The following is an 8,343-nucleotide window of genomic DNA, read 5'->3' on the forward strand; positions in this document are numbered from 1 at the left end:
ATCTGTTGTGCCCTTAATTGATTTTGTTTCCTTTAAAACTTTGTATCTCTTGCCTGTCAAAAATCTGCCCAAGTACAACTCCTTTTTTTTTTTTTTTTTTTTTTTTTTGGACAGGCAGAGTTAGTGAGAAAGAGAGAAAGGTCTTCCTTTTTCCATTGGTTCACCCCCCAAGTGGCCGCTACGGTTAGCACATTACAGCCGGCGCCCTGTGCGGATCCAAAACCAGGAGCCAGGTGCTTCCTCCCGGTCTCCCTTGCGGGTGCAGGGCCCAAGGACTTGGGCCATCCTCCACTGCACTCCCGGGCCACAGCAGAGAGTTGGACTGGAAGAGGGGCAACCAGGACAGAACTGGCGCCCCAACCGGGACTAGAACCCGGTGTGCTGGCGCCACAGGTGGAGGATTAGCCTAGTGAGCCGCGGCGCCGGACCCAAGTACAACTCTTAGCAACATAATGCTGGTGCAGTCACTTTGAGATGCTAACCAGTGTCTGGCACAAACTGGAATTTAACAAGGTACTGTACGTAAACTCAGTCTGAGGCCCACTCCTTCTCCGCCTCCTTGTTGCTCTGTGTGGCTCAGGGTTCTGTCACTGACTCCTGGTCGCCCTCACTTCCCTTCATGAGAGATGAGAGCAGCAGCCCGAGCAGGTCCGTCGCGGCACCTGGACAGTCAACCTCTAACGAAGGTGATCGGCCGCGCCACTCTCGGAGGAAGAGGGCACGTGTGAAAGTTGTCGGGATCCGCGTGGAGTCGAACCCTAACAAAAGCAGGTGAAGCCGGGTGGTCATGGAGCCTTGCGGTCTGTGCGGGAAGGGACCTCACCCGCACACAGCTGAGAGCAGGAACTGTCCAGAACCTCTGCCAAGCCACAACCTTGCACAAAGGCCACCGCAGACTTACCCAGAGGGCACTGCTGCAAGTACCCCAGCCCAGCACTTGTACCGCCGGGTAGGGTCCTCGAACACATTGCTTCCCAGCCTTGTGAACGGGATCATCGTTTGGACAGTCTGTGCCAGCTCCTCATTTCACTTCCTGCGTCCCCTCGGAACAGGCCCGGGTTCCAGGGCATGTGTGCTCCATGTCGCAAAGCTCCCTACTTCCCAAGTAGATATCAGATGGGGGGAGAGTTTGTTTCCTAAAGGTTGACGTTAACAGAATTCCCCTGTTTCAGAAGGAGGATTCCAGACCTCAGTAATGGCTTTTGGCCCAGCCAGTGTGGAGCTGCCGTTGTGACTTCCTGGTTGCTTTGTCACCGTGGAGTCACCGTCGGAGCGCTGCGGCTGCGCAGTGCGATCCAAGATGACCGGAGTCTCGCACTGCGCCACTGCCCACCTGGCCCTGCGGGATGTTCTCATGAGAGTTCAGACGGGATATTGTGCTTGGGGGACAGTCTGTGGGAGGTGAAGGACGCTCGGTTTCTAAAACCTGGCCATGCAAGTGAGGCCTGGGTTCGAGTCCCAGCCCTCCTCACTTCAGAGCTGTGTGGCCTTGGGCCACAGACTTGGCCTCTCTGAAGTGGAAAGTGGAAATCAAAGCAGCCCTGCCTTCATCAGGGTGCCTTGCAGCGTCTGCCTCCACAGACAACCCCAGAATCTCTGTGGCTGAACACAACAAAGGGCTGCCTGCCTCACAGAGTCTGACAAGGGCCCGGCCGTGCTCCCAGCAGGAGAGGGGAGGGGTGGGGAAGGCACGTCAGGAATGGCCCTGCCCTTCACTGGCCTTGTGGCAAAGCGGATGAAGCTGCCACTTGGGATGCCGGCACCTGTCCTGGAGCGCCGGTTCAAGTCCCAGCTGCTGCTCTTCCAGTCCAGCTCCTGGGAAGCCAGCGAAAGCTGGCCAGGTGTTTCCAGGCTGGAATTGTTGGCTGCTGGCCTCAGACACCTGAGCAGCGTGTGACGCTGGGGAAACCTCCCAGGGAAGACACATCCATGCATGAACGACAGAGGGAGTTAGCCAGGCAGATGTGGGTATTCCAGGTGGGGAGGTGACGCGCGCAAAGGCCCAGAGGACCCAGGACGAGAAGGTCTGCTTGGAGAGTGCTAGGGGACGGTGATGTGCTGACTGTTCACTTGGGTCCTTGGTGCATGGTAAGTGCCTCACACAAGCGCAGCTGTAACCTGTCTTTACATTTTGGGCCAATCTGACGCATCCCATCTTCGTTTTATTTTTCTTTTCTATTTGAAAGGGGGTGAGGGGGCAGAGAGGGAGACAGGAAGAGGGAGAGAGGGAAAGAGAGGAAAGAGGGAAAGAATGAGAGGAAGAAGTAGAGAGGAAGAGAAGGAGGGAGAGAGAGGGAGAGGACCAAGCATCCCATCTTAAGGACCAGCGTCAACTGGGTCCCTTAGGCCTGTGCAGGATGGCTCCTTGATGTAGTGGCAGGCTGTGGCCTCACGGGGGCAGTGTCAGCTCAGAGATGTGCCCAAAGGCTCGGTGACAGCGGCTCCTGGGAGGGCCTTGTTGGAAAGGGGTGGGCCTGTTTGTGAGATGTGCATTTCCAGGGGTGTGGCCTGCTGAGGCCGGAAAACAGGTGGGAGACAAGGCCTTGGAGGAGGGGTGTGTACGTGCCCAGTTTGTGTAATTAAATCCAGTGTGAGCCCTACTTGAAAACATTTATCATCCGGCATCTCTGGCCTGCAAAACGCCACCACGATGCAGCCTGCTCTCTTGGCCGCAGGGACAGACCAAAAAGGTTTCATTTCTGAGCAGCCTGTCAGCAAATCTCACCCCACCCCAGGGGTGCTGCAAACAAGGGAGGCACTTCTGGGAGAAAGCGGGGAGAGAAGGGCCCCTCGTGTCCTGGGCGGGGAGGGGCCCCCCAAGCCCAGCGCCCTGGAGGCCTTGTGAGGAAACCTGCAGGTTCTGTGTGGGGTGGACAGCGACTGAGAATGAGGCGAAAGGTGACATCCACACACCCAAACCAGTTAGAACCCGAATGTTGAAGAGGTTGGTGGCTGCAGCAACCGACGTTGACACAAGTCTGTGAGTCACTCGGGAGCTCAGCGTGCACCCAGCAACACAGCGGGCTGAGCTGGAGCCTCCGCTCAGCGGGGCACCGTGTAGGCCAGTCAGGACTCCAGGGCCTGGCTGAATGACCGCGGGCGCTGTCCTGCCTCCCCCCACCTCTCACCCGAGGTCGCGCAGTGTCAGAACTGGAACCCGGAGCTCTCTCGGCCCTAAGCTCAAGGTTGTGTTCCTTGTAAGTCCTACCAGACCTGGTGGCCAGAAATGAGCAGCCTCTGCCTTGGGTTTGACCTGGGCCCCTCACTCCTGATTCTTCTTAGCGTGTGGCTTTGCTCCCTTCCCCGTGGGCCTCTCATTCCCAACGTCAGGAACAGGAGCGAAGCCCCTCTGTTCATCCCAGAACCCCAAGGGATGTCTGCTGGAATGGGAATCCCGGAGGGCAGCCTCGGAGCCTGGTACTCTGCCTGAGCACACACGTGTCCCTAACAGCAGCCCCACGAGGTGAGTGGAGGCGCCCCCATCTTCCACATGAACTCAAGAGAGGTTAACTCACTTTCCTGAAGACACAGCCAGAGGCCGGCGCCGCGGCTCACTAGGCTAATCCTCCACCTTGCGGCGCCGGCACACCGGGTTCTAGTCCCGGTCAGGGCGCCGGATTCTGTCCCGGTTGCCCCTCTTCCAGGCCAGCCCTCTGCTGTGGCCAGGGAGTGCAGTGGAGGATGGCCCAAGTGCTTGGGCCCTGCACCCCATGGGAGACCAGGAAAAGCACCTGGCTCCTGGCTCCTGCCATCGGATCAGCGCGGTGCACCGGCCGCAGCGCGGCGGCCATTGGAGGGTGAACCAATGGCAAAGGAAGACCTTTCTCTCTGTCTCTCTCTCACTGTCCACTCTGCCTGTCAAAAAAAAAAAAAAAAAAAAAATGAAGACACAGCCAGTGAGACTCAGCGGTCCCAAGCTGTAGCGTCACAGTCATTGGAGAGGGCTTCCAGAAATAAAGATTGGGGCCCCTAACCTCTAGGGAAAGGTATCTTTTAAAAAGGAATTGACTTTTTTATTTACAAGAGAGAGCTTGCATCTGCTGGTTCACTCCCCAGATGGCTGCAACGGCTGGGGCTGGGCCAGGCCAGGGGCTTCATCCAGGTCTCCCTCCTGGGTGGCAGGGCCCAAAGTCTTAGGCCATCTTCTGTTGGTTTTCTCAGGCACATTAGCAGTGAGCTGGATCAGAAGTGGAGCTGGCAGGACACGAACCGGCCCCGCTATGGGGTGCTGGCATTGCCACCAGTGGCTTTACCTGCTACACCAAAACACGGGCTCCAGGAAATATATTTTTTAAGTAGCGTCCCAGTGTCGTCCATGTCTCGTGCTCTGGTGCACGCTCCTACCACCAGGAACAACAGCCTATCCCCCAGCCCGCCTCGCCCCAGCCCATCATCAAACTCATCTACAAAGCCGCCTGGCCCTAAGAGCCAGTGGGGCCAGCCCTAAATCAAACCCAGGTGCAATTTTATCTGGCTTTTCCCCAGAGCCGTCCCACAGGCCCTGGGCTCCAGCTCCACTGGTCCCTTGGAGTCGGCCTGCTCCTCCACCCTCCGCCCTGGCACCAGCAAACCTACCCAGCTGGTTTTCCAGGCAAGAGCTGGGCCTGTACTTCCATCTTAGGGCTCTGCTTGCTTCTGCCTTTTTAGGAGCTCAGGAAATACGGGGAGGGGTTGGAGGTGGGGACCATGCAGAGACGAGGTGGGAGCAGGAGGTGGCTTAGACGGCACTGTAGGCCCAAGTTGGAAGGCCAGGGCCCATGACCCCTATCCCCCCGATCACATCCTGGCCGCCCACCTGCGATGCTTGTCTCTCTTAGTCACCTCTCACCACCCGGGGCAGTCGCACCCACGGAGGAGCTGCTTTGCTGTGACGGATGTTGGTCCCTCCTGCTACCCAGCCCTCCTCTCAGCTGAGCAACCGGATACCGCGGAGGAATATTCCAGTGTCCACAACAGCACCTTGGTGGGGATGGTTTGTTTTTTTTTTCTCTTGGCCAAACAGGTCCTTCCATGAAGACTGGGCTGGCGGCTTCCCCTCACCAGGCCTTAGTTTCTGCATCTGTGAAACGGGTCAAATGAGGCCTTCTGTGCCCACATCACAAGGGCTCATCCGCCCGGAGGCTGCAGCGTGATCACACGATGCGCCGGGCGCCAGCTCAGCGTCCTGTCCGGGACACTTGCTGTGTTGCAAGCGTATTCCTGGCCCCGGGGAAGGCAAGGTTGTTAAAGTACAGAGCGGGGCCTTTAGGAGCCCACACTCCAGGTGCCTGGGAGCCCTGTCCCGTGGCGAGAGGAGGGATCGGAGGAGTGGAGGGAGCTAGGGAGGATGCCTAGGGAGAACGTACCTTGAAGGCTGGCACTGCACGGGCCCTCTCACTCACTCACTCACTCACTCATTCAGTGTTTTCTCAGGCACCGAGCAAAGCAAACACCAATGCCCTATTCAAGGAAGTTTCTTTAAAAAAAAAAAAAAAAGGAAGATTTATTTGACAGGCAGAGTTACAGAGTGAGAGAAAGGACAGACACCAAGACATCCACTGGTTCACTCCCCAGATGGCTGCAATGACCAGGGCTGGGCCAGGCTGAAGCCAGGAGCCTGGAGCTTCATCCAGGTCTCCTACGTCTCTCTGTCACTCTAAATACAACTTTTTTTTTTTTTTCAGATTTATTTGAGAGGCCAAGTTACAGAGAGAGAGAGAGAGAGAGAGAGAGAGAGAGAGAGAGAGAGAAAGGTCTTCCATCCTCTGGTTCACTCCCCAAATGGCCGTAATGGCCAGGGCTGGGCTGATCAGAAGCCAGCAGCCTCCTCTGTCTCCCACACGGGTGCAGGGGCCCAAGCACTTAGGCCATCCTCCTCCTTTCCCAGGCCATAGCAGAGAGCTGGGTGGGAAGAGGAGCAGCCGGGACATGAACCAGTGCCCATATGGGATGCTGGCGCCACAGGCGGATGTTTAACTGCCCCACAACTTTTTAAAGAAATAAATAGGAGGCAGCACTGTGGCGTAGCAGGTAAGGCTGCCACCTGCAGTGCTGGCATCCCACATGGGCGCCGGTTCAAGTCCCGGCTGCTCCTCTTCCGATCTAGCTCTCTGCTATGGCCTGGGAAAGCAGTAGAAGATGGCTCCTGCTCCCACGTGGGAGGCCCGGAAGAAGCTCCCGGTTCCTGGCTTGGGATGGGTACAGCTCCAGTCATTGCAGCCATTTGGGGAGTGAACCAGCGGACGGAAGACACCTCTCTCTCTCTCTCCCTCTCCCTCCCTCTCCCTCTCTCTCTCTCCCTCTCCCTCCCTCTCCCTCTCTCTCTCTCTCTCTCTGCCCCTGCCTTGGTAACTCTGCCTTTCAAATAAGTAAATCTTAAAAAAAAAAAAAAGAAAAAAAAGAAAAAAAATCAAGAGAGTGAAGAGATCAGAGGGTGACAAAACTTGGGCCTCCGCATCTCTCCCAGAGATCTAGAAAATGAGCTCAAATTTAGGTCCAGGGCCTAGCAAAAGATGTGTACACCAGCAGTATTTTCTTTTACTTTTTAAAAAATATTTATTCATTCGTAACGGAGCAGCCGGGACTCACACAGGCTCCCATATGGGATACGCCTGGTGCCTGAGGCCCGGGCAGTTTTCAACGGGGTGGGAAGGCAGCAGTGGGGTGGGCTTCACGTGGGAGGAAAGGCAGGGAGCCGGGCGGTTTCCTGGGGGGCGAGAGCTCCAGGCAGGGAACAGCGGGTGGCCGAGGCCAGAGGCAGGTGTGCTTGTGGACAGGAAGCCAGCGTGGCTCAGCCTGGCCACTCAGGAGGGGGCGACAAGATGTGAGCTTTCATCTCCCTGGGCGGAGGGGGCGCGAGGGCGGAAGCAGGCGAGGGGCGGGAAGTGGTCTGAGCGTCCACAGGTGTTCGCGCTGTCAGGAAAGGGGCCCAGCGAGGACCTGGGCCTGAGCAACCAACCGAAGGGGAGGAGCTTGCCTGACGGGGCCAAGGCAGCAGGCGCAGGCTAGAGGTGTGCGTGCGGACACTTGACGCATTGACACCCATGGCAGGGGGCGCTGATGACACCGAGGGAGTGGTGTGGGCAGGGCGTGGGGGAAGAGAGCCAGGGCTGGGGCCCGTGGGAGCTCAGGAGCAGGAGATCCAGCCGAGGAGACCGAGGGGGAGCCTGGGGGCGGGAGGGGCTCTGGGGAAGCCTCTGGGGTTAGCTGTGGAGCGGGGGTGCTGGCTTTAACCAGGGTGGGGTCGCGGCTGGCCTGGACAAGAGCGGCCTCAGGAGAGCAGGGGCGGGTGGGCTGGGAAGAGGGGCGCGGGCACAGCCCTGGGGACCGCCTTTCCAGGCGGTGTGCGCTCGCGGAGGCGGGGAAATGCGGGCGCTGGGGCGGGCAGTCAGGAAGAGTGTGTTCTGTTGTTTGTGTGTATGGCAAAATACGTAGAACATAACACATACCTTTTTATTTTATTTGAAAGGCAGAGTTAGAGAGAGATGGGGGAGGGAGGCAGAGAATCTTCCGTCCGCTGGCTCATTCCCCAGATGGTGGCGATGGCCAGGCTGAAACCACAAGTCAGGAGCTTCATCCAGGTCTCCCATGTGGCTGGCAGGGGCCTAAGCACTTGGGCCGTCTTCCACTCCCTTCTCAGGCACATGGCAGGGAGCAGCCGGCTCTCAAACTGGGATGCTGGTGCCGCAGGCAGCGGCTTAACCCACTGCACCACAGCGCTGCCCCCCCCCCCCTTTTTTTTGAGAGAGACAGAAAGTCAGGTAGACAGAACTCCTATCTATTGGCTCACTCCCCAAATGTCCCCAACAACCCCAAACCAGGACTGAAACTGAGATCCAAGGTGGCAGGGACCCACCTACCTGAGCCATCACTGCCGCCGCCCAGTGTGTCCATCACCAGGAAGCTGGCGTCTGAAGTGGAGCCAGGCACTCCTTGACCACTATGCCAAACACCCACCCCTGTTTAACTCTTTTGAGGAACAGCAATACTGTCTTCTGATTGTTTTAAAGATCAGGGCTAATGATGAAAAATGATCAACTATAAAAGGAGGAACCGATGTACGAAAAGTGGGGAGAATTAAGCGGGACGGTGACCCTGAGTTGGGATCACATGGGTCCCTGTGCACATTCAGAGCCCCGCCACTCCCAGGGTCCACCCCATTACAGGAGGAAACGCAGGTGTCCTGACCCGCGAGCAGGGCCCTGGGGCCTGTCGCTCCCCGTCTTCGTGGAGGAACGACACAGGACCCTGCGCTGTTCTTTTGTCTGCTCGGCCCTCCCCGGGTTTGCTGCTGGTTCTTCCCGGGTTGGCTACCGACCCTTCCACCTCCGTGGAAGGGCGGTTCCCCCTGCCACTTTCCCCACT

This window comes from Oryctolagus cuniculus, chromosome 1 (genome assembly GCF_964237555.1).
Source record: "Oryctolagus cuniculus chromosome 1, mOryCun1.1, whole genome shotgun sequence".
Taxonomy (NCBI): domain Eukaryota; kingdom Metazoa; phylum Chordata; class Mammalia; order Lagomorpha; family Leporidae; genus Oryctolagus; species Oryctolagus cuniculus.